This window comes from Salmo salar, chromosome 20 (genome assembly GCF_965601325.2).
Source record: "Salmo salar chromosome 20, fSalSal1, whole genome shotgun sequence".
NCBI classification, from domain to species: Eukaryota; Metazoa; Chordata; class Actinopteri; order Salmoniformes; family Salmonidae; genus Salmo; species Salmo salar.
The window spans coordinates 47,099,446-47,106,725 of record NC_138310.1 but is presented as its reverse complement, the minus strand read 5'-3'; positions in this window follow the sequence as shown (position 1 = coordinate 47,106,725).

Sequence of the window (7,280 nt, the reverse complement as noted above, 5' to 3'; positions counted from 1 at the left end):
CATGTCGGAGGACCGGGCGAGGAAGAGGGTGGATGGCGAGAAGAATCGAGACAGAAAGAAGGGCAAACCCAAACCGACTGTAAAATACAGAGTACTTTCTCCTTTGGGTCAAGTACAGGACAGAAAAATGCATGTTATGCGCCTGAAGACCCTGAGCAGGCGACGGATAGTGAACTTGAAATTGATCCTGACAAAAGTGAGGAGAAAGAACCTGCGTCATCAGGTGAGGCGAAGGCTTCCGAGAAAATTCCCAGGTTGACTCTAGCTCAGTGGGAGTACGATTAGTGGAGAAAGTAGATCCATGCCTTTGGCCGACACGTTTGTGGTATCAGGCTGGGTGAAGAAGGCGTTGGCTTCTGTCAATTAGGTCAAAGTATCCAGAGGTGGACATGTGTTGATTTTTTGTGTGTCTGCTGCTCAGAGGGAAAGGGCGCTGAGCTTTTCGAGACTCGGGACGAAAGTGGTGTCCTGCTTTGCTCTCCAGCGCCATTGAAAGGAGTGATAACTGGGGTGGGGTTTGAGTGTTAAGGTGGATCAACTGAAGTTGGGGATCGCTGGTGTCTGTGATGCACGCCTTTTGGTGCGACTGAGGAAACCCTGTCAGTCCTTCTGAGTTCTGATGCCGAGTGTTTGCCGGATAAAGTCATGCTACGCTATACAAGTTATCCCGTGAGAGCTTTTGTTCCGAATTCACTATGTTGTTTCAGGTGTCAGGTTTATGGTAATGTTGCAGCAGTATGTAGGAAGGAGATTCCAAGGTGTGAGATATATGCAGGGGGCCATGGAACAAAAGACTGTGTAGTTTCAGTGTAAAAAGTGGAGTGTTTCAATTGTGGGGATGGCCATGTTGCTGGGGATCAGAAATGTCCTGTGCGAGTGAGACAGATTTAAGTTTCCAGGGTGAGAGCAGTGCGGAATGTGTCATATGCTGAGGCAGTGAGGAAAGTAGAGGATGGTGGGCAAAGGGTGAGAGAGCCTGAGAGGATCCCTGTGAGGATCCCTGTGAGTAGTATGCTTGTACAGAGAGACCCTGAACAGTTTGTGCTTTAGTAAGGTTGGCTGCTTGGCGTTTATTGCTATGATCATTAATTGTACCGCACAGATGGAAAGGAAATCCCAGAAGATTGAATTGGTAGTAGCAGCAGCAGAGATGTTTTTGGGTATCAGAGATTTTATTGCAAAAGAACTACAGGGGGTTTTGAGAGAAAGGGTTCCAGCATCCCAGGTCAACATCAAGGTGTAGGATCTGTTTGGTGCAAAGTAGTGGGAAGGGTGGTGGGTTGTGTTGGGGGTAGTGGCATATACTTTATATAGGGTTAGATGGCGGTGCAATTTCATTTTTCCCCATTTCCCCCATTTAGCTTTTTTTTGTGAACAAATATGCAATGCACTTTCCAAACTGTGAAAGGCAGCAATACGCAGCATTGCGTCTAGTCTGCCGGAAAGCCACAAGAAGAAGAAGTAGAAGAAGAAGAAGCAATTCTCCGTCTCTTGGACATGATAAAGAAGAATCTGGTCCAGTAGGAGTGACATTTTGGGAGAAAGTGGATCCTTGCCTTTTGGCGTATTCATTTGTGGTTTCAGGGTGGGTGGGAAAGGAGTTGGGTGCAGTTGAGTAAGTGAGTTTTGAATTAGAGTCTTTACCCAACAAAGTCATGTTAGGAAATATCAGTTAACCTGTTAGAGCTTTTGTGCCGAACCCACTTTACACCAAGAGAAGCGTTGCTGCTCATTTTGCAGCACTTACATTGGCCCATCAATTGATTTTTCCATATTGGACATACACTGCCTTCAGAATGTATTTATACCCCTTGACTTATTCCACATTTTGTTGTGTTACAGGCTGACTTCAAAATGGATTCCATCGATTTTTTTTCTCAACCATCTACACACAATAGCCCATAATGACCCAGTATTCACACCCCTGAGTCATTGTTTTGTGGATGCATCTTTGGCAACGATTACAGCTGTGAGTCTTTGCAGTTAAGTCTCCTAAGAGCTTTCCACACCTATATTGTGCAACATTTGCCCATTATTCTTTTCAAAATTCTTCAAGCTCTGTCAAAGACGGTTTTTGATCATTGCTAGACAACCATTTTCAGGTCTTGCCATAAGTAGATTTCAGTCAAAACTGTAACTCCGCTACTCAGGAACATTCAATGTCTTCTTGGTAAGCAACTCCAGTGTAGATTTGGCCTTGTGTTTTAGGTTATTGTCCTGCTGAAAGGTGAATTAATCTCCCGGTGTCTAGTGGAAAGTGGATTGAACCAGGTTTTCCTCTAGGTTTTTGCCTGTGCTTAGCTCCATTCCGTTTCTTTTTTTATCCTGAAAAACTCCCCAGTCCTTGATGATTACAAGCATACCCATAACATGATGCAGCCACCACTATGCTTGAAAATATGGAGACTGGTACTCAGTAATGTGTTGTATTGGATTTGCCCCAAACATAACACATCATATTCAGGACAAAAAGTGAATTGCTTTGCCACATTTTTTTCCAGTATTACTTTAGTACCTTGTTGCAAACAAGATGCATGTTTTGGAATATATTTCTTATTTATAGGCTTCCTTCTTTTAACTCTTTCAATTAGTTTAGTATTGTGGAGTAACTACAATGTTGTTGATCCATCCTCAGATTTCTCCTATCACAGCCACTAAACTCTGTAACTGTTTTAAAGTCACCATTGGCCTCTTGGTGAAATCCCTGAGCGGTTTCTTTCCTCTCCGGCAACTGTGTTAGGAAGAACGATATTGGTATTTTATTAGGATCTCCATTAGCTGTTGTGAAAGCAGCAGCTACTCCTCCTGGGGTCCACACAAAACATGAAACATGACATAATATAGAACATTAATAGACAACAGATCAAGGACAGAACTACATCAATTATCTTTTTAGTGACTTGGTGTATTGATACACTGTCCAAAGTCTAATTAATAACCTCACCATGGTCAAAGGTATATTCAATGTCTGCTTTATTTTTTACCATTCTACCAGTAGGTGCCCTTCTGTTCGAGGCATTGGAAAACCTCCCTTGTCTTTGTGGTTGAATCTGTGTTGGAAATTCAAAGCTCGACTGGGGAACTTACAGAAAATTGTATGTGTGGGGTAGTCATTCAAAAATAATGTTAAACACTATTATTGCACAGAGTGTGTCCCTACAAATTATTATGCGACTTATTAAGCAAACTTATTTAGGCAAACTTATTTAGGCTTGTTATAAAAAATGGACTGCATACTTATTGACTCAAGACAATTGAGCTCTTAATAATGATTTATTAATTTGTAAAAAAGAATATATAATAATAATAATTCCACTTTGACATTATGGGGTATTGTGTGTAGGTCATCAGCTGCAGTACCCCTTGAAAAATCTGAATAATAAAAAAATATTAATAAAACAAATATATATACAAAATTATAATAATATTTTCACAAAAGTAGTGCTCTGGGCCATTACTAGTATTAGTTGACCGATATAGATGCCTGTTGCGCGAGCAACAACAAAAAATCCCAGCTTTGCCAAAAAAGGTATTCAATTAAGCAATAATGGCTGAGGAGGTGTGGTACAGTATATGGCCAACATACACAGCTAAGGGCTGTTCTAACGCATGATGCAACACGGAGTGCCTGGATATTGCCCTTAGCCCTTAGCCGTGGTATATTGGTCATATTTCTAGAAAGAGGCCCGAGTTACCGACTTGGAATTCTTAGTTGGATGACCATTCAAAACATATTTTCCCATTCGGAGCTAGCTTTTTTTTCAGAGTTCCCAGTTGTCTTGAACTCACTGAAGTCAGATTTCCCAGTTCCGAGTTTCCAGTTGTTTTGAACATGGCAGAAGTCATGCTGGTTTGACAGCATGGCCAATGTATTCAACCTTTTCTGGCCCATGGTGTTGCGTGTGAATGTTTATCATTTTAAGCTTGGGAAAGAGACCCTTCAACTCAGACTTGGACCACACACCCTCTCCACCGAATAGCAGAGGAAGCAAAATAGTAGTTCCTTTGCAACGCTTGCAGTTAGCCACTAATTCCTTCCAAACCACTCATTGTTGAATTTGCGATTCCCAACTTGTTGTGTAATATTTATGTTCAATGGCCGATAAGCAACAGCCGATATGTTTTATCTATCATTTCTCTTCATATGACAATGGATTTGCCAGTAGATTGTTGACGTGATTCATGATGATGATGACTGCTTGTCTAGCTTGCTAGCTAAGATTTTGAAAGTATGATGTTGACATGATCAGTCCAATCAAAGCTGCGGTAGATATAACGTGGTTTGACATCATTTTATCTGTGGCCAATGACCTTGAGCCTTCTGGGATGAGCACTTCTAATGTAACTCTATGGCAGCACCCAAGGGGGCTTGAACTTTCTAGCTCTCCCCGTAGATGTTGCGGTGACGTAGTGTCCCAATGAGTGACAGAATACGGAGTCAACCACAGTGCAACTAGAGAAGATTACCAACCCCTACGCTCTGTATTTTCCGCTGGCTGCCCCACCACCACAGAAAGCACTGAGCTAGGCTGAAACACCTGCATTTGGAGCTGCCTTACTCAAGAAAGCAAAAAAAATACCATGTTCATATGCAGCTTTATTAACTCAATATTTTTTTTTACATTGTTTGCAAACTGATATGTGACATGTATTAATGCCAAAATAATACGCAAAACAGGCAACAACAACAAACCTCTCTATATATACTGTATATATTTATGTTTTTGCTCAACAGGTGGGGCTCAAAACACCTGCCCTGAATGACTTTTATTTTTATTGAACCTTTATTTAACTAGGCAAGTCAGTTAAGAACAAATTCTTATTTACAATGACGGCCTACCAAAAGGCAAAAGGCCTCCTGCGGGGACTGGGGCCTGGGATTTTAAAAAAATGACGGGTCGCCACTGTGTATAAGGGACGGGGGGGGGGGGGGGGGGGGGTCCTTTCTAATCAGGTGCACTTTTAGTTTCCAAATACAGACTTTATACCCCCAGCAGTGTCGCTGCTAATTTTGCAGCCATGTTTCCTATCGAACAATCAGTGCCTTCATAAAGTATTGACACCCTTTGACTTTTTTCACATTTTGTTGTGTTACAGCCTGAATTTAAAATTGATTACATTTTGATTTTTGATCACTGGACTACACACCCCATTATGTCAAAGTATTTTTACATATTAATTAATAATGAAGAGCTGAAATGTCAGTCAATAAGTATTCCATCCCTTTGTTATGGCAAGGCTAAATAAGTTCAGGAGTAAACATGTGCTTAACAAGTCACAAATTGCATGGATTCATTCTGTGTGCAATAATAGTGTTTAACATGATTTTTTAATGACTACCTCATTGCTGTACCCCACACATACAGATAATTGTAAGGTCCCCTAGTCAAGCAGTGAATTTCAAACACAGATTCAACCACAAAGACCAGGGCGATTTTTCAATACCTCACAAAGGGCATCCACTGGTAGATAGGTAAAAAAAAAAAGCAAAGCAGATATCCCTTTGAGCATGGTGGAGTAATTAACTACACTTTGGATGGTGTATCAATACACCCAGTCACTACAAAGATAATTGATGTAGTTCTGTCCTTGACCTGTTCTTTAACATCTATTAATGTTCTATATTATGTCATGTTTCATGTGGACCCCAGGAAGAGTAGCTGCTGCTTTCACAACAGCTAATGGAGATCCTAATAAAATACCAATACCGTTCTTCCTAACACAGTTGCCGGAGAAGAAGGAAACCGCTCAGGGATTTCACCGAGGCCAATGGTGACTTTAAAACAATTACATAGTTTAATGGCTGTGATAGGAGAAAACTGAGGATGGATCAACTATATTGTAGTTACTCCACAATACTAAACTAATCGACAGAGTTAAAAGAAGGAAGCCTGTACAGAATAAATATATTCCAAAACATGAATCCTGTTTGCAATAAGGTACTAAAGTAATTCTTAAGAAAAAAAATGTGGCAAAGCAATTAACGTTTTGTGTTATGTTTGGGGCAAATCCAATACAATACAATACATTACTGAGTACCACTCTTCATATTATTAAAGCATAGGGGTGGCTGCATCGTCTTATGGGTATGCTTGTAATCGTTAAGGACTAAGGAGTTTTTCAGGATAAAAAAAATAAAACTGAATGGAGTTAAGCACAGGCAAAAACCTAGAGGAAAATCTGGTTCAGTCTGCTTTCCATCAGACACTGGGAGATGAATTCACATTTCAGCAGGACAATAACCTAAACACAATCCAAATCTACACTGGAGTTGCTTACCAAGAAGACAGTGAATGTTCCTGAGTGGCCGAGTTACAGTTTTGACTGAAATCTACTTTAAAATCTATGGCAAGACCTGAAAATGGTTGTCTAGCAATGATCAACAACCAATTTGACAGAGCTTGAAGAATTCTGAAAAGAATAATGGACAAGTGATTTCTCAATCCAGGTGTGGAAATGCTCCTTAAGTGAGTTGCTGATGAACATGAATGCAACATTTAAGGTAAGTTGTATTTCAGTAAAGACACAAAATGATGACACATGGATACAGAAATAATGTCAATGCTCATTTTTATTTGATGCTACTTTGAAATATCTATTTTCTAGAGAGAAGTGAAAAAACAAAAACCCATTTAAGCCAATGTTGGAGAAACTGTAAAAAAAAATCTAGGATTGCATTTAAGACAATCGAGCAACCTCTTGGAAAAAAACCTAATCACTAACAATAACTAAACTATTTACATGGAAATGTATGTTAAAATACCTGTAAATATAGGGGCTTATTACAACAACAACAACAAAAATATTTACAGCCAAACCTACAATAATCAGACTTAGGAACTAGCACTTATTCTGATCCAACCTGCTCTTAAGGAACCACAAGGTGTGCAAGCCTTTGTTTAAGCCCAGTTCTACCAAACATGTTTCTACTAATAAGCTGATTAGTAGAATCTGATACAAAAGACAAGTACAAAAGCACAAAAAAAAAAAAATGATTGGATTTAAGTTGATGGGCCACTCTATAAAGGGCCACCAAATGAGCAGCAATGCTCCTCTGGGAGTAAACTCTGGATTTGGAAACTAGAAGTGTTCCTGAGTAGATTGGACCCCCCCCTTTTACTGTGACAGAATTTACAGATCATTTTGTATGGTGCAATATGTACATCCAATATGAAAAAAAATATATTGGATTTCAGTTGATTGGCCACTACAAGCAACGCTCCTCTGGGTGTGAACTCTGTGGATTTGGAACTAGAAGTGCTCCTGATTAGAATGGACCC